Here is a 23,582-nt window from a genome sequence, read left to right on the forward strand (position 1 = left end):
TAAATCTGGAAACTCTAAGAAAGGGAAACTAACTATTAGACAGGCAGCTAATATTAACTTGTCATAGAACCTGTAGAAAATTTCTCTATTCCCCCTTACAATGTTTTTTTTTTAACATTTTTTATTGATTTATAATCATTTTACAATGTTGTGTCAAATTCCAGTGTAGAGCACAATTTTTCAATTATACATGAACAGATATCTATTCAATTGTCACATTTTTTTTCTCTGTGAGCTACCATAAGATCTTGTATATATTTCCCTGTGCTATACAGTATAATCTTGTTTATCTATTCTACAATTTTGAAATCCCAGTCTATCTCTTCCCACCCCCCACTCCCTTGGCAACCACAAGTTTGTACTCTATGTCTATGAGTCTATTTCTGTTTTCTATTTATGCTTTGTTTGTTTGTTTGTTTGGGGGGGGGTTAGAGTCCACATATGAGCAATCTCATATGGTATTTTTCTCTCTCTTTCTGGCTTACTTCACTTAGAATGACATTCTCCAGGAGCATCCATGTTGCTGCAAATGGCATTATGTTGTCAGTTTTTATGGCTGAGTAGTATTCCATTGTATAAATATACCATGTCTTCTTTATCCAGTCATCTGTTGATGGATATTTAGGCTGTTTCCATGTCTTGGCTATTGTAAATAATGCTTCTATGAACATTGGGGTGCACGTGTCATCCTGAAGTAGGGTTCCTTCTGGATGTATGACCAGGAGTGAGATTCCTGGGTCATACAGTAATGTCTTTTGAGGAATCTCCATACTGTTTTCCATAGTGGCTGCACTAAACTGCATTCCCACCAGCAGTGAAGGAGGGTTCCCTTTTCTCCACAACCTCTCCAGCATTTGTCATTTGTGGATTTTTGAATGATGGCCATTCTGACTGGTGTGAGGTGATACCTCACACCATATTTCACAGAACTAGAACAAATCATAATAAAATTTATATGGAACCATCAAAGACCTAGAATTGCCAAAGCATTACTGAAGAGAAAGAAAGAGGCTGGAGGAATAACTCTCCCAGACTTCAGACAATACTATAGAGCTACAGTCATCAAGACAGCATGGTATTAGTACAAAAACAGACATATAGACCAATGGAACAGGATAGAGAGCCCAGAAATGAACCCACAAACTTTTGGTCAACTCATCTTCGACAAAGGAGGCAAGAATATACAATGGAATAAAGACAGTCTCTTCAGCAAATGGTGTTGGGAAAACTGGACAGCAGCATGTAAAACAATGAAGCTAGAACACTCCCTTACACCATACACAAAAATCAACTCAAGATGGATCAAAGACTTAAACATAAAACAAGATACAATAAACCTCCTAGAGGAAAATAAAGGCAAAACATTATCTGACATACATCTCAAAAATTTTCTCCTAGAGAAATAAAGCAAGAATAAACAATTGGGACCTAATTAAACTTACAAGCTTCTGCACAGCAAAGGAAACCATAAGTAAAACAAAAAGACAACCTATGAAATGGGAAGAAATTTTTGCAAATGAAACCGACAAAGGCCTGATCTCCAGAATATATAAGCAGCTCATATGACTCAATAAGAAAAAAATAAACAACCCAATCCAAAAATGGGCAGAAGACCTAAACAAGCAATTCTCCAAGGAAGACATATAAATGATCAATAGACACATGAAAAAAATGCTCAATATCCCCCTTACAATGTTGATCTATTCTCTCTTCAAAGAATCAAACCTCAGAGATTAAATAGATGGTTTTAGGATCACCAACTATGATGGTTAATTTTATGTGTCAACTGGGTAGGCCAAGAAACCTAGATATTTGGTAAAATACCAGTCTGGATGTTGTTTTCTAGGTATTTTTTAGATGAGATGAACATTTAAATCATTAGACTTACAGTAAAGCAGATTCCTCTCCATAATGTGGCTGGATCTCATCCAATTAGTTGAAGGCCTTAAGAGAACACATTGAGGTCCCTCCAAGCAGAGGGGATTCTGCATCTAGACTGTCTTCAGACTCCAGCTGCAACTTCATCTCTTCCCTGGTCTCCAGATTGCCAGTCTATTTTACAGATGTTGGACTTGCCAGCCTCTAAAATCCTGTAAGCCAGTTCCTTAAGATAAATCAATCAGATAGACAGACAGAGAGAGAGACACACACACACACACACACACACACACACACACACACACACACACACATATCCTATTTGTTCTGTTTCTCTGGAGAACTCTGACTGATACACTAAGTCAAAAAATGGAAAGAAATATTTAATTGAAGTTTAAAAGTGTGAGTAAGCCTATAAACCAAATGAAAAATATGTGGGCTGGATTCATGTCCTTTTTTATGTTAAAAATAAAGAGGTGATAATTAGGTAATAACCAGCTACTAACCAATTTTTTTCACTGGATTCAAACCTTTTCTTCAAAACCTCTCTTGCAATGGCAGCTGCTAGTGAATGTAAAGGCACATTTCTTTTTAACCTGCCCTTGTTTGATCATCTAGTCATAGTGCATCCATCAGGATATTTGACTTTGAATAACTGTACATACTTTGATAGCATTTTTACTCCACCAGAATGAGGTCTATAAACTTCACCTAATTAATAATCTACTTGGGAGAGTCAAAATGTCTCAGAGAAGTTCAGTGAAGTTGAGTAAAATCAGAAGCTAAAGTTTTATGGCAATTTTTTAAAATTTATAACTAATGTACACATTTTCTAATATTTTGCTGGACCTTGTGCTTAAAGAAAATATCTTTTTTCTATAAAATACAAATTTCTAACACTAGTAACGTGTTGATTTCCGTTTACCTAAGAATGTGTCTGTAGTGACAGTTTTATCAATATATTTAAGAGACTTCTGGGTGTGACTGGAGGACCTGTCATCCTTTGATAAGGGGGAAAAAAAACATGTTCTAAGTGAAGGCCAAAAACAAACCTCTTTTCATTCACTACCTTAGGTTTACTAAAAAGAGAAAAAAAAATCTGTGAATCTGATTAGTATTACATAGTTTCTCTTAAAATTCAAAACAGAAAATTCAGAATTACCACTATTTTAGATCAAATTTGTGTTCAGAATGAAAAACGTTAAACTATAAGAGAACAGAAAAAATGAAATTTAAAAAATGAAGAAAAATGAGCACACAGTAAGAATTTGAGACTTTTCAATATATTTCCTTTGAAAACAACAATGCAGAAGAAAGCTAGAGTATTCCTTTTTGTTCCTCTTAACAGGTCAAATCCAACTTCTGTTTAAGCCCAAGGCTTAGTGAAAGTTGTGCCTAAAATTTTCATTGGTTTTTTTTCCCCCTCAGGTGACCTGGATCCCTGTTTACTTACAGAAAACTGTCTGCCTTACCCTTCTGCCTGGTGTTTTCCTTCTGCCTGGTGTTTTCCTCCTGGTGTATCAGCACTGCCTTCCCCCTGCCTGACTCATGCTCACGTGATAGAAATAACCTAGAATGGATGTTTCTGTAAAGTTACCGGACACTCTTAAATTGAAACTCAGGATATCCAAGTCAACAGGAGGCACTGATGCATGAGACCTGTAAATCGTTGTCCCCAGCTTCTCACCCTTTGCTCCAAGCTCAAGCCAGCAGACCCTACTCTTCTTTAAACGATTGGGGTAGACATTTACTCATTACAGTAAGGAGAAGAGAAAGGAGGATAGTGACAACAGAGTAAATCTCAAAGAATGAGTGTTTCCCCAACAGGGAAAGAGCGGCAGGAGAGCCACGCACTAGAACTCAGGGATCCCGAAAGACTGGATCAGGTTTTTTCACCTTGCTGTTAGCTGTGCCAATGTGGGGACTATATGCTGTTTTTCTCCCCTTCCTAATCTTACTGGGAGGGATATGAGCCTTCCTTCCAGACTCTCACCAAATCTTCCACAGGCAAAACCTAAACTCTTACTGTCTATTCCAGCCCAGTCTTAAGACATCTCCCTATCCTTCAGTGTTTGCAAAAGGCAGGTTTAAAAAAAAAAAAAAAAAAAGAATACAGTAAACAGGTGACACTTGGCAGAAAAAGGACTGTCCCTGTAGACACAACATGTGGGATAGATGTCCTCGGTCTGTCAATTAGAAGTTGTGCAACTTTCAGCATATAATTTTTGTGGTGCTGTGGCTTCAAGTGAAAATGGAAAAAGAAGGTTTGATAGAATGAGCAGTTCTAGAGGGGAAAGTGTAGCTCAGGTGGTAGCACGTGCCTAGCACACACAAGGTCCTGGGCCTTACACCCAGTACCTCCTCCAAAAATAAATAAATAAGTAAACCTCATTACACCCCCAAATTTTTTTAAACATTAAAAAAATTTTAAACAAATTTTTTAAAAAAGGAATGAGCAGTTCTTAACTAAGCCTCAGTTTACTCATCTTTAAAATGGGATAAAGATTCCTAACTCTAGGGTGAGAAGAGGGTGGTTTTGGGGTGGGAGGAAAGCACTGTTCTAACATTAAGTTATGCAGGTCCGGACAAGCACAGCCTCGCACGGTGTGTCTCAGTGAGCAGGTGATTTCCTTCCCCTTTCCCTCTCTGAGAGACTTCCACGTCGGGGCTGGGAACTGGGACTTCTCCAATGGCCTGTGGATGCCACGACTGACCAGTAACGCAAGATCCCCACCTTCACAGAGCGTACATTCTAGGAAGTGTGGGGTCATTTAGAGCAGTCACTGAATAACCTATGGTAAACTGGTTTTCACATGTGTTGGCTGTTTTTTACATTAAAATATCCCCTGAAAAATGTAACTTTAGACTTGTATATTTATCATATGTCAGTCCTTTTCACTTTTGGCAATTTCTTGCAAAGACTGATATAAAACTGCTGAGAGACAGTAAGAATTCAGAAATCCAAATATAGAAAGTAGCAATTACTCTTTTATGTGATAAAATGCTAATCCTTGCACTTTTCATTGTTTTATTTGACAAATTTAGTCTTTAGACTATAATCCCGAGTATACTGGCAAGTCTTTTGGACAAAAACAAACAAAAATCTAAAGGAAGACATCTATTTTTATCTTCCCACTAGGCCATTTCTTGCTTAGCTGTAGTTATCCCAAAATTGGTCAAAGTTTCATTTGAACTGCTGTAAGAGGGAAAAAATAAACTTGTAAAATGGATTTGTAGAATAAACACAAGCAAAATTAATTGATTTTTTATGCAAGTATATTATCACCATTATTTCCAGAACCATCAACCCACCGTGTTCCCAGACTCAACCTGCTGCTGACCCGACATCGCAAAGAGGGCAAGACAGGCTTCCTCCCGCCCCCTGCCCCTGGGGCCACCCATTGTCTGGCAAATGGAACCCTGGAGCCCAGCCAGAGCTGCAGCCTGCGTGTGTGTGGTTTCATTTTGTTTTGCTTTTAAGGATCACACACATTTTGACCTAAGCTGTAGACAAAAGTTGGGAGGCGTAGTGGAGGATGGGTAGGGGATCTTATTTTATTTAGAAGAGAAAACCCAGAAAAGTGAGCTCTGGATGAAGTTGTCTCATGTTATAAAAAATGAGTTTAGGGAAATGACTAAAATAGAAAAGCAGGGCACAAGAAGAAAAAAAGAAAGGAAAAAGCCTGTCAAAGCTTGATGGAAGACATTCCTAGACATTTCACCAATATTTATCCAACTTTATGCAGAGAAATATTTTTACACATTAAAATTAATAATAATAGATCAGACTGCTTTCCTCCCAGAAGCTACAGAGCAAAGAAGGTTCTTTAGAGTAAGTATGCAAGAGTTTAGGGTTTGTTGTGGTTTTAAGCATTAAAAAATCTGAAAATAAAAAGGAATATAATTTTGCTGAGAATTCTATTCGTAGGCTTTTTAAAGTATGAATGAACAGTTACTTTTAAAATTATATAGGGGTATACGTGTGTATAAAATTGAATCACATCAAAGAATTCATAGAGATGGAAAGTCTAAGAAACTACCTTCCAAAGATGATGTCAGCAGGCAAAGAGGCGGTGCACAGAACTGCTTGTTTTTAAGTAAGCTACCATAAAAGGGTTCAGAAAGGCATAAGGCTGGCTGTCAGGAAATGAGCTTAAGCAAAGGAAATGGGAGATGTCTGGTTCAGGGGGATTTGAGGAAGGCTTTTACTGACGGGTGCTTTTGTTTGCCTTTTCATGCTAAGTAAGGATACATGCTTTGTCTTTCCCATGCACAGAAAAGAAATACCAAAGTGATAAAATAACATCTGAGCCGGTATAAGGCCCCCAACTTTCTCTCTCACAGAAAGCGGTTCCCTCGCAGCCTCCTGCCTAGCAGCCTCCTGCCAGCCTTCCTGGATTGGGGCTGAAATACACGCAGGAAGAGGAGGGTGTTATTAACAACAGGTTGAGCACTGATGCTTTTTGCCAGATGAAAACAAAAGCTGGGGCAACTTTATTCTCTGGCCCAGGAATTTGGAATCAGGACACTGAGACCCAGCCATGTGCCTTCTGTCTCATGTTACCTGCTCTTGAGGCACCGGTTTTGCCAAACTCTGGCAGCTCCCACTGGAATAGCACTTGTTCCAGAACTCTTCTCCCTAGAAAGGGCTCGACCCTCAACTGAACTTCACGAATACATCGCCCACTTCCACCCATCTTCCCCTTCCTACTCACCTACATCAAAACTTACACTGCTCAGGAAAGCTGATCTCAGTTATTGGTAGAAGGAAACCAATTGAAAATATTCAGTTTAAACTAAACAGTGGTAAGAAGGGTAAAAATGATATAATTTCCCTGGGAAGGTTAAGTCACTTGTAAAGTAAAGAGAACAAATTTTTATTGATGAGACTTCTCTAGACGTATTTTTGGCTAAAGCCTGCCATTACTTTTATACTTTGTATAAAAACTGACTATTTTATAATAAAAAAGCCAGCTCTAAGCACACTTAGCCCTTACTGCAAAGAGCACTTAAAATGACATAATGGCTTCAAGGAAGGCCACCTCCCAAAATGTGGAGGGATGAGTGAGGAAAGCTGACCTGAGGAAAGGAGGAGCCTGTGAATAGGCAGAGAGCCGCAACAGATACCAAAGATGATGCAAGGACCACTTATGAAATCATCCACCTGGATACAGAGCTGGCTTGCTCACATGATGAGGATAAGCAGCGAAACACCCTGGAAAGTGAGCAGACTCTACAGTCAGGAAGGGCTGGGTTTGAAGCCTGGACCCCACGACTGACTGTACAGGGAAATCTAGGCACATTAATTCACCATACTGAGATGCAGTTTCCTCGTTTAAAAAATACAGAACTAGAGAATTAGAGGTAATATAATGCATGACATATTTTAGACAGTCAAGATGGCAGTAAGTAAATCGCTGTTCACTACATCCTGGAAGAAGAGCTAAGATCTGAGGCACGGAAGGACTGTGTGAAATAAATGATATTAGAGCCGTAGGTTTCAAGATTTATGATGGAGTAGAAATGGAGATCCAAGGCTCACATTTTCTTTCCTCTTAATATTTTCAATCTAGCAGCTGGTTGGGTAGCTGTCCTACCAGAATTACATTCATTCCTCACCAAAGCTCACGTCTGACTTTATCTACCGCAACATTCCAATTTTTTTTTTTTGAAACGTAAGTGTAGATAGAAGTGGGCTATTTATAGCTACCACCCTGGGCTGTAAATCTTGGAGGCAATGTGGGAGCTGGCTTAGTTGCTCAGGGTCCAAGCTGGAGTGTGAAGAGAGTCTAACTAATTAAAAGAGTAGGTTCTAATGACTTACTCTCCCATTTATTTCAGTGTGTGGGACAAATGGGGGGACTAAAGAAAGAGTGGAGCATCAACAAAAGGTTAAAAGATACAGCTGCGGACAAATCACGGGACCTGCTACAACTCTGGAGGAAGAGAAGGCTACAGATTCCCTTTGCTGTTGTAAAAATAACAGTAAACAAAGCAAAAAACAAACTAAGGGGTCCTAATATCTTCATTACAATAGACTCCAGATTTTCCATTAGTTTACAGAAGTGATCAATTCTCTGTTTATAAACTATCATAATGAAGAATAGACACAATCAGACCATAATTAAACTACATTTTATAAAATATTTAGTCCTATCCACGTAAGACAGAGTATCACTTTTTGAGGGTAAAAATATGTCTAAAAGCAGTTTCATCACATTAAGTAGAATAGCACACACTCTACATGATTAAATGTGTTTCTAATCAAAAACACTCAATTTTATTGAATGAATAATTTATTTATTGAATATCAAAAATTCATAATTCCTGGGAACTTATTTTCTAGGGAAAATTTTACAGATATAGACCTTTCTTTGAGAGCAATCTCAGGACTTTTAAAACATCGTTCAGTTGTTCTTACCTAATACCAAGACAAATCTAATAACCAAAGTGAAACTCTGGAGAAAATAAGAGAATTTATTTATTCTCAGAATCTAAACTGAGAATTTAGATTTAAGAGAGAATAAATACGCAAAGAAGAAATGGGAAATTATCAATACTATGATCATAACATTCATTCTCTTAATGACTATTATTGAGTATCTTCAACACATGATGCACTGGGGATATGACCATGGAGGAGACAAGACAGGCTCCCCACCATCAAAGTGAAACATGGGAATCATGGAAAAGAAAGAAATTACAATTGTGATGAATGCCACCAAAAGGAAAAACTGAACCCAAAGAAAGGAGCCCACCCCAAGGAAGTTTTTTGTTTTGTTTTGTTTTGTTTTGTTTCATTTTTCCCTAACCTGATAGAAGGAGAAAGAGAAAAAATAGAGAACAGATTCTCTAACCAACTGAGGGACTTGAAGGGTAGTGAGTGGCAGAACTATATGCCAGACAAGGAAGACTGCAAGTGTGCATGCCTGGAGGTAAACGAGGCTGTTGCATCTAAGTAAGGAAGAAACCCAGAACTGCTGGGGGGGTGGGGGTGGGAAGGGGGATGAAAATCAAAAAGCAAAGCTAGTGAAAGGTGGTGTTGGGACATTAAACTTTGGCGTGACCCATCATACAGAGTCATGCTGCCTTAAAAATTTCACTATTTTAAAGATGTCACAAAGCCATTGGTAAAAGTGCTTTTCCTTTCTGGTAACAGGAAGACCAGAGGTAGCACAGAGAGTCTATGAGTCTGTATAACAAGCCTGATTAAACAACCCTTATTCATCGTCCATGTCCTAGTCACCTTCCCACAATTTACTGCCCTTTGTTAAAATGGTGTCTACGCCCCCAAAGTCTAACAGCTTCTTTGGATTTTCACGCCTTTCTATGGAGCCCCTGTGCATGTAAAATTAAAAATAGAATGCTAGGCCTTTTCTCCTGTGAATCTGCCTTTTGCCAATTTAATTTGCAAAGCTCTGAGACTAAATGTAAGAGAGTAGAAGAAAAGCTTTTCCTCCCCTTTATATATGAAGAACTCCAAAAAAAAAAAAAAATGGAGAAAAGAGTACCAGAATAATAAGAGGGACACAGATGAGAACTGTGTCAGGAAATCCAAGATGGGAGAGTGTATTTCATGAGAAAGTTGGCGGCAGTGTCAAAAGCTGACATCTGGTCAGCATTTCTGAGGGCCAATCCTGCAACTAGCCCTGAGAACCCCCAGGAGAACACAGTACAGTCATGATTATGGGGGAGCTTCAACTACACCTGCCTATCATGTCAGGCACTATTTTTATGCTTTATATACTTTATTTTACTTAAACTGTATACAGACTCCATATGGCAAATAGTAGTATAATTAAGTACAGATGAAAAACTGAGGTAGATTGAGGTTAAAATGTAATTCTGGATTTATATTTAATAAATGGTAGACCCATAATTCAAACCCAGATCTGTCTGATTTTAGAGGCAATACTCTTTCAGGTACAGGGTATCACAGTGCCTTTTAGTGTTAAGTCAGAGCTATGTACCAGGCTTTTAGGAAGCATAAAGGAGGGGCACATAATTCAGAAAGGTGGAGAGAGAAGTGCCAGCAATGGTTAACGATGAGCCAAGCTTTGTACAAGAAGGAACTGGCCAATCACACAAGGGAGGGAAGGGTGTTTTCAGCCAAGCAGTACATGTGGTCAGCGATGGAAAGAGAACATCAACTTCAGGGAACTTGTGAAGCAGTGGGTTCATGTAAGGGAGACATGGATTCTGAGGGGGAAAGAGTTGCTCCTGAAGAGCAACCATTTAAATATTTTTCAATAGAGGACCCACCGGGGCAGATGTTTGTTGCAAATCTGTGTCAACAGTGTAAAGGATGAGTTAGAGGGAGGAGAATAAATTCAGGCCAACCAAGTGAGAGCCCGATGGGCAACAGAGGAAAAGAGGATATGTCAAAAGGATCAGAAAGGCATTAAATAAAAAGAACTGGATGACTTCAATCAAGGGGGTGGGGGTTGAAGAAGTGACAAGAGGAGAGGCATGCAGGATGAACACCAGTTGTCTGGCTTGGGCGAAGGGGCATAGAAGAAAGCAAATATGAGAGAAAAAAACTGACTTCAGCTCTGGAGTTTGAATTGCCTACGGAAATTCCCAGAGCCATGTTATAATGGAGGCTGGCTGTACGGGACTGGCGCTTAAGAGGAGGTCTGGGCCATGGCTAAAATCATGGAATGTGTATACACACGGTGATCCCCAAACTCATCTGACCATAGAACTCTATCCAAAGCAAGTGTCCTAAGTTTATTACTGTCAACTTCTGGGGAAATTCTGAAGCTGTGTCAGTGACTTTTCCCAGTTTCTTCAACAACGGCAGAGCCCTTGAAGAGAACAAGGAAGATGGTAGAGCAGGGACCCCGCTCTGGGTCTTCCCCATAGTGCTTATTATTCTACCAAAGATTTTTTTTTATCAGTTTGGTTGAAAACTGGTGGCAATATCATTCATGAGGATAAATGGATTTTACCTAACACAAAATATACTTTATGACTCATCCTTGTTTGTTTGTTTTTTTTTAATTCACCCATTTTCATTTGTCTGTGAATTATCTCCACTATCCTATGACATGTTTTTCTCAGTTTTGGTGTATAATTTGGATCAGATAAAGGAGGAATGGTGAGGAAATAACAGTTGTTCCATCTTTCATATTGTGACATTTTGAGTAATCAGAACAGTTTAGTTATCATGTGAACAATTCTGTTGTCAAATAGACAAAAATCAATTCATGAACATGACAAGGATGATGTTTATTCTGTGAAGCAGCAGACTATGAAAACATTGCTTCAATTTCTCTCGAATGTCAGCAATGTCCCAGAAAAGCAATTTCACATCATTGATTCATGCTGTGACATATATATTCTTTAAGAAGTTTGGGGAGAGATGTTGCACAATTTCCTTAAGTAATGCTTTTAAAAGGGAATTTCCATAACAAACATGTAATTATCAAATGGAAATAGCTGCCTTGCTAGACAGGAAGGCCCATCCCAGCGGAAAAAAAAAAAAAAAAAACTAGTAGATTTCCGTTTGAAAATTACTATCGGGAGATTGATGAGGTAAGAAATAATATGACTAATTCTAGTTCATGAAGAGAGAGCTCCTCCCTCTCTTTTCTGGCCTGAATGCCACTTTAGAAAGATAGACTGACCGCAGTGTACATTCGGCTTGTCCTTCTGTGAGGCACTACTTTAGTATGTACCAGGACTCCGGCTGGCCTAAGCAGAGGAGAATACCATCTATCAGAGCTTCACTAAACTGTCTAAATTGAAAGTATTTGCTGTCATTTTTTTTCTCACATGAAATTTCTTCTTTCAGGGAATTTCTGTAGTGGTGCATTCCCTCTCCTGCCCCCAGTTACTCAGGATCATATTATAAAAATAATTAAATCAATTTTAACAGACTCTGGTTGAATTCAATACTATTTAGTCACCATCACTTCTAGTATATTTTTGCTTGTTCATTTGTTTTTTTTTTTCATTTATTTTCTGCAGAGAGGTAATTAGGTTTACTTATTTTTTTATTTTTTGATGAAGATACTGGGGATTGAACAGGACCTCGTGCATGCTAGGTATACACTCAACCACTGAGCCATATCCTGCCCCCCACTTCTGGTATATTTAATTACCTCCAAAAGGCCTTCTTGGCAAGAGCTGGTGACCTAAACCAACCATGCACTTCACGCACATTCAGGGAAGAAATAGAAAACTTGATGGGCTGCACTTAGAGAAAGAGCTACATTAAGGAAGGTTGGGAGATCCAAGCTTGGATCTATATATATAGTCCAAGTTTATTCTTAATCAACAAGAAAAAAGAAAAAGAAATGAGGGAGTAGAAAAGAAGTCTTTTGACTAGAAAGACTTTTTTTTTTGAAAGGAAAGTAGGATTTATTGGTGGTCGTGAGAAAGGAGGGGACAGTGCCAAGGCTCTCATGAGTGCAGGGCCCTCCATTTGTCCAGGGGGCCACGATTCGGGATGTATCTGATCCCACAGCCATCCGGGATGAGCCGCTTTTCTGCCACCATGTTTTCAAGTTCATTTGCATTAAACTTGGTAAGTCCCCGCTTCTTCGAGATGTGGACCTTCAGGCGGCCAGGGAACTTGAACTTGGCCCTGCGCAGGGCCTCAATCACATGCTCCTTGTTCTGCAGCTTGGTGCGGATGGACATGATGACTTGGCCAATGTGGACCCTGGCCACCGTGCCCTGGGGCTTTCCAAAGGCACCCCGCATACCCATCTGGAGCCTTGTTGATGCGGATGACATGGAAGGGGTGGAGCCGCACTCGAATATGAAAACCATCTTTGCCACAGCTTTTCACCACGTACTTGTTGGCACAGATACGGGCAGCCTCCAGGGCTTCAGAGGAAAGCTGCTCATACTCATCTGACACCCTGTGGCCACAGAGTGGGAACTCATCCACTTTTGCCTCTTCCACCTCAGGTCAAAGATGTGGATCTTAGCATCAGGGACAGCTCGACAGAAGCGTGACTTTGGGTACAGCTTGTTCTTACAGTACCAGTAATGCCGGGCAGGGCGGCGGCCCATGGCGACACAAGTATCTTCAGTGGCGTGCCAAAGGGAAAGAGTGTGACTAGAAAGATTACTGATAAAAGCCTGATCCTTTCTGATTCTTTACATGAATGTTCAAATCAAAGGGATCAAGAATATAAAAATGACCGAACCACAATGCTATCTGATTAAAAAATCAACTACAAACTGTAGGAATACTACTCAGCCACAAAAAAATGAAATCATGCCATCTGTAGCAACATGGATGGACCTCGAGATTGTCATATTAAGTGAAGCCAGACAAAGAAAGACAAATATCATATGATATCACTTATAACTAGAATCTGAAAAAATGATATAAATTCTATTTACAAAGCAAAAACAAATTCAAGGTCATAGGAAACGAACTTTGGTTTCAAAAGGGGAAAGGGGGGGAGGGATAAATTAGAGGTCAGAGATTAACAGACACGCATTACTATATATAAAATAGATTTACAACAAGGACCTACTCTATAGCACCAGGAACTACATTCAATTTCTTGTAATAACATGTAATGGAAAAGAATCTAAAAAGAAAAAAATATATATATGTACGTATAGTATAACTGAATCACTTTGCTGTATACTTGAAATTAACACTGTAAATCAACTATGCTTCAATAAAAATGTTTAAAAATTTTTAAAAATAAAAATTATTGAAAATTTGGTAAGATATATTTTTAGGATGTCTGCCCAACCCAGGCAACAACCAACCCCCTTCTCTAAAGACTGCCTTGTTCATAACCAGGACTAGGCGCTGATTATGGTCCAGGACCTTAGTCTCATTCTGGCTGTCGTGGATCAGGATGGATGGCTAACAAGACCTCATCCAAATGACTCTCTTTGCTCAGCCAGCACTGGAGTTGGGATTCAGAAGCCTCAGTCCCTCACTTCTGGCTGCTAGCACTGAAAAGTAATATACAGCAAAAAAGCTAGTCAGCAGAGAAAGAAAAAATGAAAGAGATGTGGAGAGGTACAGAAAAAAAGAGAGCATGAAATAGCTTGAACACTAGGGTAAATAGTGATGTGATCAGCTAAGATGGACAAGACTGGGAGAGAAACAGGTTTGAAGAAAATTCAAAGTCCTTCAGTCCACCTTCGTACGTGTGACAAACACTGTTACCCTACATAAAAAGGGAGATATGGACTACACATCTGGAACCAGGGGAGATGTCAGAGCTGAAAACAGAAATTTCAGACACATCAGCATAGAGATGGTTTTCCAATTTGTGGAGCCAGATGAAGTCAGAAAGGAACAGAGAAGAGAAACCAAAAGTCAAACCCAAGTACTCCAGCATTTAGCAGGTGAGTAGAGATGGCAAAACTAGCAAAGGAGAGGAGCAGCAAGTGAGGCAGAGAGAAAATCAGATAACTTGTGGCATTACAGAAGCCACAAGAACAGAGCGTTTCCAGGAAGAGTGGTCAAAGCAGCTCACTCTTAACAAAAAAAATAGAAAATAGAAAAAGAAAGAAAGAGAGAGAGAGCGAGAGAGAGCGAGAGAAAGAAAGAAACAAAGAAAGAAAGAAAAAGAAGAAAGAAAGAAAGAAAGAAAGAGAGAGAGAAAGAAAGAGAGAAAAGAAAGAAAGGGAGAAAGAAAGAGAGAAAGAGAAAAAATAAACACAGAATTATTTGTATTCAGTTTGAGGGCTCCCCAAATGAATGATTTGTACTGTTTTTTTGGCTATTAAAATCCCGTATCAAAATTTAAAAGTACAAAGATAAGCATACATAAACCAATTTTTAAAAAAATGCCTCAGAGAGACGCAGTTGAGGTTTGTTAAGAAAAAAAGGCAGTAGTACACTGTTACATTTCTTGTAAAGACTGAAACTGATAGGATTAGTCTAATTGTGAGACTTCAGAATAATGTCAATAATGAATTTTTTGTGAGATTCACTTTGCAGAGAGTTGGGATGTAGCTTGATGGATGATCATTTTGAGAAAGTGAGCTCTGACTGTCAAAATGGAGAATTCAATAAGGTCTGCTTGGCAAGAGCGAAAGTGATGTCCCAAAATGCTTTATGAAAGTATAAAGGCTATGAAGCAATCGGAAAGCACTGGAGACTCTGCCAAGGGTAGGGGGAGAAGGCATGTTAGGCCAGTGGGGAGAGGCGCTTAGCTACCTGGTAATAATTATCTGCATCACTTCCCTCCCTGCTGTAAACATCAAATCCAAATAAAAGCAACATGCTTCCTAAGCCAACACTTCACAGCAAGTCTTCAGGCCGCCAGGGTGGCCAGACTGCTGCCCGCCCCAAGCCCTCCTTTACGCAGAGGCTGGTGTAACTGATGGGCTGAGTTTCTTAGCGCTTATGATCTTGAGCTCTGGCGTCTCCCGGGCCTTGTCAGAACCCCAGTTTTCCCCGTTATAAACTAAGTGACCATGTCTAGAGCCTTAACACCCCTAAGTCTCTCTTTCTTCATTAATGAAAAGAGGATGACAGAAGCTACTTCATAAAGGTATGTCAAGAATTCAATGAGAAAAATAAACAGAGCCTTTAGGATAGTGCCTGTAATCACCATTCAGTAAGAACTGTTCAATAACAATTTTGCATTTTCATATTGGGTTCGAAACGTATAATTACATAAGATGTATTTAAGCCTGCATCACACTTGAGAACAGGAACAGGACTAAAATCTCGTGAAGATGATTGTTGCTATGCTGGGAAGCAGGCTGTGGATACTGGCAGCTGTAGCTCGGTCTCCAAATTCAGCCCTCCTTCCACTAGACCACTTCTTCCCCACAGCTGCCTGTACAGACCATGTGTCATCTACTCTCAGGATATATATAAATGGGTATTTGCTAAAAATGATTATGTATTGTTAAAAAAATAAAAATACAGATTTTTTCTAAATCAGAGTACACAATTCCATTTCTTTCTCACTGTCATTGTACTATTTCTTGTCTGGATGCATGACAAGTGGATTTCTGAGCCTGTTTTAATGGAGAGAGTCAATCACTGTTCAAAGCCTCCACTGGCCAGCAACTGCAGGCCTCCTCCTTGTGACCAGAGACACTCACTGGCCTAGCATTTTACACCACAGAGGGCAAGCCCCGCCAGGCAGCTTTGAAATCCCAGGGCTGTGGTCAGAGCAGGACCTCCTGGGAGGACAAAGTGTTCTGTTTGTGTAGCACAAGGGTGTGGCTTTTGTAGCTAGTAAAATAATCTGAACACAAAGACCTCTGGATCCTGCAGAGCGCCGTGGACTGACTCAGCGGAAAGTGGTGGGAACGGAAGCTCGTTCTTAGATTTCAGAACCGTCCAAAGCTCCACCCGCCCCACTTAGTTCCGTCGGAGCTCAACAGGAAGGGGGTTTCATCAGCTAACTGTGCGCGCACTCACACACACACACACACACACACACACACACACACACACACACACAAGGCAGAAGACAGGATGAGACACGCCCAAGGGGAGCTCCGGTGGAGCCCACTGCCTGCTCTGTACAGCCTCTGGGCAGCCTGCAGCCCTTTCCCTGTGTGATTCAAGCAAAACCTAGTTGTTCTCACAGACTGGGGACGGGAGGCCCTCTAATTACACTGAAAGGGGCTGCAAAATCAAACACCCCCAGTCAATACTGGGGGGAATTTCGGAATACTGTGGTAGACAGATGCTTTGATTGTTAATGTCCAAGAGAGATCTCTGTTTTGAAAAAAAAAAATACTGATCTGGTGCACATTTGTTGTGTGCAAATTAACTAGAGTTAAAATCTATCAATCATGTGCTTTTTTAGGTTCTATACACACACACACACACACACACAGAGCAATACCACCACCAATTCAGATTTCATATAAATTAACAGTGTATTAGAAATTGTTATGTAATTCTAAACCCTCTGATCCCTACATCTGGAATTAAGAAGAAGGAAGTCTGAATGACGCAAAATCAGTCCATAGTGATTAGATTCCCGTCTTACTTGCTCAACTCTCATCTTACTCAGATTATTCTGCCTAAAGACCACTTGGCCAACTTCACCCAAAGAAGATGTGGAAACTTTTTTGTGAAAAAGACCACAGAGAGTTTTATATTCTATCAATAAGATTAATGTTCTGTGGAACTTATATTCCATGAACACGTACACTCAGAAACAAATATCATTTACTAGGATGAACAAGAAACACAATTAATTTACCTTTCCTTAAACTACCAGAGAGCCAATTAACTTAAGAACAAATACACTTTTTTAAAAAATTCATGAGTTACATGTACTACTATATTCACCAAAAAAAAAAAAAAGTGTAAAAATATGCATAGATAGTTAAGAGAAGCTTTATGGTGAGATTTTTGCCAAAAATCATTTCAAGGTAACCCAAAGACAACCTAATATGTTGACAGTGTCCTGTGAATTAAAATTTAATACATTCTTGAATGTTTTTATCAAAGTTTCTTAAATGGTTAAAATTTATATATTTGGTAAAATACATGACCTCCTTTCCTTTCATCAAGGTTACTAAATGGAATCTGTTTTTTAAATATTTTTTCCCCAAAGCTTTTCTTTCTGTAAATGGATTACATGACTCCTTTCTTATTCTAGAAGTTCTGAAGGGCACAATGTCTATAATTGTGTGACACTAGAATTCCACAAAATGTGAGGTACCTCACAAAATACTGGGCAAGTAGCAAAGGGTTCAGTTTAAAACACTTCTGTTAACATTTGTTTTTGGAAGACGTGTTCATCCCCTGGAGGATCTAGTACATTCTAGGCAGTGTCCCAGGTTCTCGGGGTACAGTGGGGAATAAGACAGACAGGGCTCCTCTGGAGGAAGACAGACACTGAACAGGCGAGCAACCAAGTAAACAAGAGCATATTACCTCATCCTGAGCGCAAGAAGGAAGCTACCACAGAGGGTTGTATCAGAAAATGACAAGTAGGGTTGCCAGGCTTAGCAATAAAAATACAGGAAACCGAGTTCGGTCTACATTTCAGATAAACCATGAATAATGTTTTAACATAAATACATCCCATGCAACATTTGGGATATACTTTTACAAAACATTATCTGAAATTTAAATTGAACTCAGCCTCCTCTATTTTACCTGGCAACCCTACCTGGGAGACTTCTTAAATTAAGGTTGGGAAAGGTCTCTGTGAGAAGGTGATACTGACATCAAGCCAGAAATAAGCTACAGCAAAAGTCCTGAAGCAAGAACAAGTGTGTGTGCCTGGTAGATAAAGAACACGTGTGCACATCACGTTGTTGAGAAATTGTGACAGTCAGTATTGACCAAGACAATCCTTTCCCACCTTGTGCCAGAGACCTAGTTTGTTGGGAATGAACTTAAGGCAGAGCAGGGAGGTGGACTGCTGTGTGGTCAGGCCACCCAGGATGGCTGTTCTCTTGCCCTCTGTACATCCTCTGCTCGACCAAGTTACTGCTTCACCTACATCCCACTCACACGACGGAGCTTCCCACATACTTGCCCCAGGCCCTAGCTAGTGATTGTTCTTATCAAAGAGGTGGTGGGGGCGTGCCCCTCTGCTGGTTCCCTGGACACTGGTGAGCCAACCTGACATCAACTTCCCCCTGTAACTGGTAACCTCCCCTGCCCCCAGGAGCAAAGCCTGCCACTATGTCCTGCCCACCGTCTGCCACTAACAGTGGGGGTGTCCCTGCAGGATCTTGCTTCAGTCATATAAGATCCCCCATCCATTAAGCCACTAATGTGTCTGTGGCTGACTCTGGGCTCTTCCTTTGGTCTTGAAGCTGGACAGGTACAGGCCTTGTAGGTCTGTAGGGTGCAGCCCAACAACTGCGGAGGGAGGTTAGATGCTGTAGTGAGTTAGATTTCATTGCAGACAGGGTGTGGAGTTTCCTGCGTAACCTATTAAGAGATCTCACAGGAAAGGCTAGACGGAGGAGGAAGCGCTTTCAGAGAAATGTGTGAGCCTGAGGTCTGGAAAGCTGAGTCAGGAACAGAGGCTCTGCCATGGAGGGTCTCTTGGGAAGGTGTTAGGATTTGAATTAACTTCCTTCTATCATCAGGAGAGTCCTACAGGGTGTCACTTTAAATATACTACCTTCACAATGTAATTTCTTTTTTGAATTGTCTTAATTCTTTTTAAAAAGTAGGAAAGAGGAGGAAATGGAAGATGAAGAGCCAGACATAGCAATTTGGGGAAAAAGGAAAAGACAACAGATGAGGGGAAGACTGGGCTCTCCACACTACACTTGAGAGTGGCCACAGTCAGGCGGGGGAACACCCTTGAACGGAGTAGGGAGCCTCAGGGACCAGCACAAAATGTGTGTGCGGCCTGCAACACAGAAAATGTGTGTGTATACAAAATATATATACATATTCTGTGTGTGTTTTTGAACATACATGTGCAGTTATGCTTTCCAGATACATGTATGTGTTTTAAATGTTGTATTACAGTAAATCCTCTGCAGGTTTCCAAGTTTCACTCAATGACATGTATTGGAGACTTCTGTACATCAGTATATACAGATATGTTTCCATCTTTTTAATTCCTACATAGTATTCCAGCATATAGCTACACTGTCATTCAAACATCATCCAATTCATGAGCATTTAAGTCACTATCAGTGTTTTGCCATTTTGCTGCTAGGACCATGGTTCCCAGACCTATGCTGGCTGCCGTAAACACACAGGAGGGGCACTAATATTTTTAAATTTTGAGGGTAGCACGGCAACATCTGTTAGCCACTCCACAAACTATGGCTACAATACTACTATTAAATTGGGGTCTAACTACTTAATAAACAGAATTATTAAATTTTTTTGTCTTAGGTTTTACCATGAAAAAAAAATGTGACACTAAAAATGTCACAAACCAAGAACGTTTCAGAATTTCTGTGCTGGAAGCATCCTTACATGTCCCTGTGTGTACAGTATCTCAAAGGGAAGGTCCTAAGAAGTGGTTTGTTTTTGTTGTATTTTAATTTAATAGAAACCATATTAAAAAGAAATACTTTCAATCTATCCTTATGTTTTTTTCTTCATGAACTTATTCTCAACAAATCCTCAGCTAGCTGACTTTCATAATTCAGTTTGGCCATCATATTTACATCTCAACTAATTTTTATTTCTCAAAATTTTGTATTTTTAAAAACCTATGACATTTATATGATTGCAGATATTATAATTTAAAAATACATGGACTTTAGATATGTGTGAACAGAAAGAAATGCAGAATGTTGTCTCTTGATCTTTGTGTTATAAAAGTTCAAATGAATAAACTGATTTACCAATAAGTCATAACTTTGTTATATAATATTTATGCCAGCAGAGTTTAGTAATGATGAGGATAATTTCAGTAGGCTTATGAAATTGCTGGATTTTGAAACAGAAGTGTACTCTTAATGCTTCACTTTATGTCAAGAGATGGACACTCTAGGCATTCCACAGAAGCTGAGGACATGCGGGGAGGCTACTGGGAATAGTTTAAAGGAGAAGTTTCCAACTCCAAGTCAGACTTCCTATTTTTAACTAGATACTCCCAAATACTTAAAAATCAATAGAATTCAATGATTTACCAAAGCATTATAGAATGTCATTAGCTAGTAAATCTGAGGACAAAGGTCTCCCTAACCCATATTACAGAATGTTCCTACAGTGGTTTCCATGGAGTGCTAATTATACACATTGCTCAAGAGTCATGGGCATTAAAGAGGCAAGTCTCTCCTGTGATGTTTTATTATCCCTGTCATAACTGCTGCTGCTTCCTCAAGCACTGTCAGTAAATGCTTGTCAAAGACTAGTTTAGCTGGAATTTAATCATCATTTTAAAATCTCTGGTTATTGTCAGCCTTAATGTTTTTATCACAGAACATAAAATAATGATAATACTTACTACCTATCTCCTGAGACTCTCTATAATAAGGTTAGTGTTATAATTATTGAACATTATGCTTGATAAAATAATTGTGAAAATATTTTACCATACTATTCTTCTGACTAAAGCAACCCAGAAGGGAAATCTCAAAATGGTTATCTTTCTTTGAGAGCTTTGAAAACAGATTTTCAAAAATTCTTATCTACTTGTATGATGTTTATCTTGGTTACCAGAGTTATGAGTGAAACCAAAGGGAATAGGAAGAAAGCTCTAAACGAAAGAACAAGGTGATTGTGCTGGATTTAGCGACTGTCTAGTTTTAAAAGTAACAGTGACTTTCTGGTTTTAAAATCATCTAAATCCCAAGTAAGCGATGTGAGTTATTTGTAAATACACTAAGACAGGATTCCAAGGTGATGACTGTGGCAATTTCTCGATATATAGAGATGAGTCATAAACTGAGATTTAGGTGTCCCCAAGATGCAAATAGTTTTTCACATGGCTACTCAGACGTTTTGAGTTTACGTGAATTGCCTATGAACTCTGTGAACTTGTAAGCTGTAAGGAAAGTGTCACCACGCTGTGTCCAAGATTTCACCATCATGGGCCTCTCATGCAAACTCCACCCTGACTTTCAATCAGCTTTCAACAAGTTTGAGATCCTTGCCGAGATGTGACCCAGTACCTGCGCTCCATATCAAACACAGACAGATGACTGCAATTTTAAGTAATACTAGTACCTAGTTTAAGGAATATCTTTATACTGCAAAATATATAATGGGGGTGTAATATGCTTAATGTAATATTTAGAGCTGTCAGTTTCTGTAATGCAGGGAGAAAGGTAGCTATAATAGGGGTTTATGTTTAAATATTTAAATTACAAGTGCCTTTTTTTATAATCTCAAAGAATATTTTCTCATCATAAGTTGATTCTGTTTGAAAATTGAGCATCTCAGGTGTTCAAAGGCCAGTGCTGAGAAGGCATAATGTCTTTCTGAGCCAGAATCTGAGGCTCAATTATTGGAGCAGAGGTTATATTTATCTCTCAGATGACTTCGGTTGAGATTCATTCATCTGTATTTATTTACTCTTCTTGCACCATATAAGATTGGACCAATTTCTCCAAGTGCCTTTATTGACTTCCTTGGAAGCCATGGAGCAATAACTTTTAATTATAGAGTGGTAAAACCAACCCACATTTCCACATTGTTGGGAGTCTTAACTAACCAGTATGTTTTAAAGCATGTGATACAATGAAGAGCCCTTTAACTAAAATAATAAAAACTGAAGTGATTTGCCTGCATATCCATTAAATATAAAGATACAACTGATATACACAAAATTCTAGAATATTGGCACTATTTGATAATATAAGAAATTTTATAATAGTGACTTTAAAAGCACTGAAAAATATATACTATTCAAAAGAACTATATAGTATTAAATATGATACAGTTCTGATCCCTTGCAGTCAGAAGCTATACTCAGAATACGCCAAAGCCCCCAACCTTGGGGCCGGGAGAAACAGGAGCCCAGGCCTTTAAGGAAGAGCTGTGTCCCAGCTGACCACGGAGGGACCCTTCGTCCTGCCTGACCTCTGGCCTTCTACAGAATAATTAGGGCAGAAGAAACAGAAGATTAAAAAAAAAAAACAAAATTCAGAAGGCCAACTAGAAATTAACCTTTTAGAAAGTCAGTTCTTACTCTTAATGGAGAAGAAAATCACTCAGCTGCCTCTGTCCAAACCTCTCGGTCTCGTCTTCTGCTCCTGGAGCTGTGGATTCTTCTCTAACCCTGATCACTCTGTCGTAGGAATTGTCGACACGTCCACTCGCCGTCTCACATGCTGAGTTCCTTGTAGACTGGGTCTCATTCATCTTTGTAGGCCTAATGCCTATTACCATTAAGTGCTATGAATATAAAAACAAAATAATAGAATATACATGCAAGATCTGAAAAAAAGTAATAAACTCCATTCCCAGAACTTTACTTCTGTAATACCTATACATTAAAAAAAATCTGTTAGAAAATCTAGTCTTAAATTTTAATTTAGATTTTAAAATGTGTATTCCTTTCCTTCCTCCGTCCCTCCATCCTTCTCTCTGCCCCTTATTTGCTATTCAGTGAGAAAGCCATCAGGCAGGAAGGCAGCCTAGCAAGCTCTACATACGGGGAGATTGAGCAAATAATATATTGAGATATGGAAGCCAGTATTACTGCCAGACAAAGACAGTACAAATATGGAAAGAGAGAAAGCTATAATGAATTCTGTGGTGATAAGAAATAGGAATTGTAAGTACTGGTGTGTACTCATGGTTATAAATTAATAAGTATGTCTGTATGAATGTATACATATACATATGCATATACATATACATATACATATACACATAATACATACATATACAGACATACTTGTGAGAAGAGAGAGAGAAACAGAGAAACAGTGATTTCCTTTTTTCACTAAAGGAGTCTGGAAGCAGTAATATCCCACAAATAAGCTCATCTTCTACCCAGATCTTAGTTTCTAGATGCCAGTCTACTAAATGAAACAGGACCCAATGACTGCTCCCAGGGCTGATCCAAGGAAAGAACAAAGATGAGCTTGATTGTGCCAGAAAGTAAGGAACTGCTCAAAGAATGATCAGTACCTGTCAAAGGACACAGAAGCCAGCCTGGAGGGGCTCCTACTAGTCAAATTTGGGACAAGTTGAGCAACAAAATAAATAATGACACTCCTGAACTATAGCTCATTGCATAAAATAGAAATTCATGAATCCTGATGATATAACTAAACAACTGGGGAGAAAAGAAAGCTCTTCCTTGCAGTTTAATACTAAGTAATGTGGAAGGAAGGAATTGCAAAAATCAGCA

The 23,582-nt window shown here is 39.2% G+C and overlaps 1 long non-coding RNA gene and 1 pseudogene across 2 annotated transcripts in view; both read right to left on the reverse strand.

The window, feature by feature from the left end:
• The window catches only part of LOC116664950, a 192,833-nt gene extending 170,157 nt beyond the window's left edge, over positions 1–22,676 (reverse strand). Inside the window, exon 1 of one of the 2 annotated variants that reach the window (XR_004321505.1) lies at positions 22,413–22,676. This is a non-coding gene — a long non-coding RNA (uncharacterized LOC116664950). Of the gene's footprint in view, positions 1–1,888; positions 2,157–22,412 lie in introns of those variants that run through there. The other variant, XR_004321506.1, reaches the window with a different exon arrangement.
• Positions 12,232–12,943, reverse strand: LOC102516931 (annotated as a pseudogene).
• Positions 22,677–23,582: the final 906 nt, after the last annotated feature.

The sequence above is a fragment of the Camelus ferus genome, chromosome 7 (genome assembly GCF_009834535.1).
Source record: "Camelus ferus isolate YT-003-E chromosome 7, BCGSAC_Cfer_1.0, whole genome shotgun sequence".
Taxonomy (NCBI): domain Eukaryota; kingdom Metazoa; phylum Chordata; class Mammalia; order Artiodactyla; family Camelidae; genus Camelus; species Camelus ferus.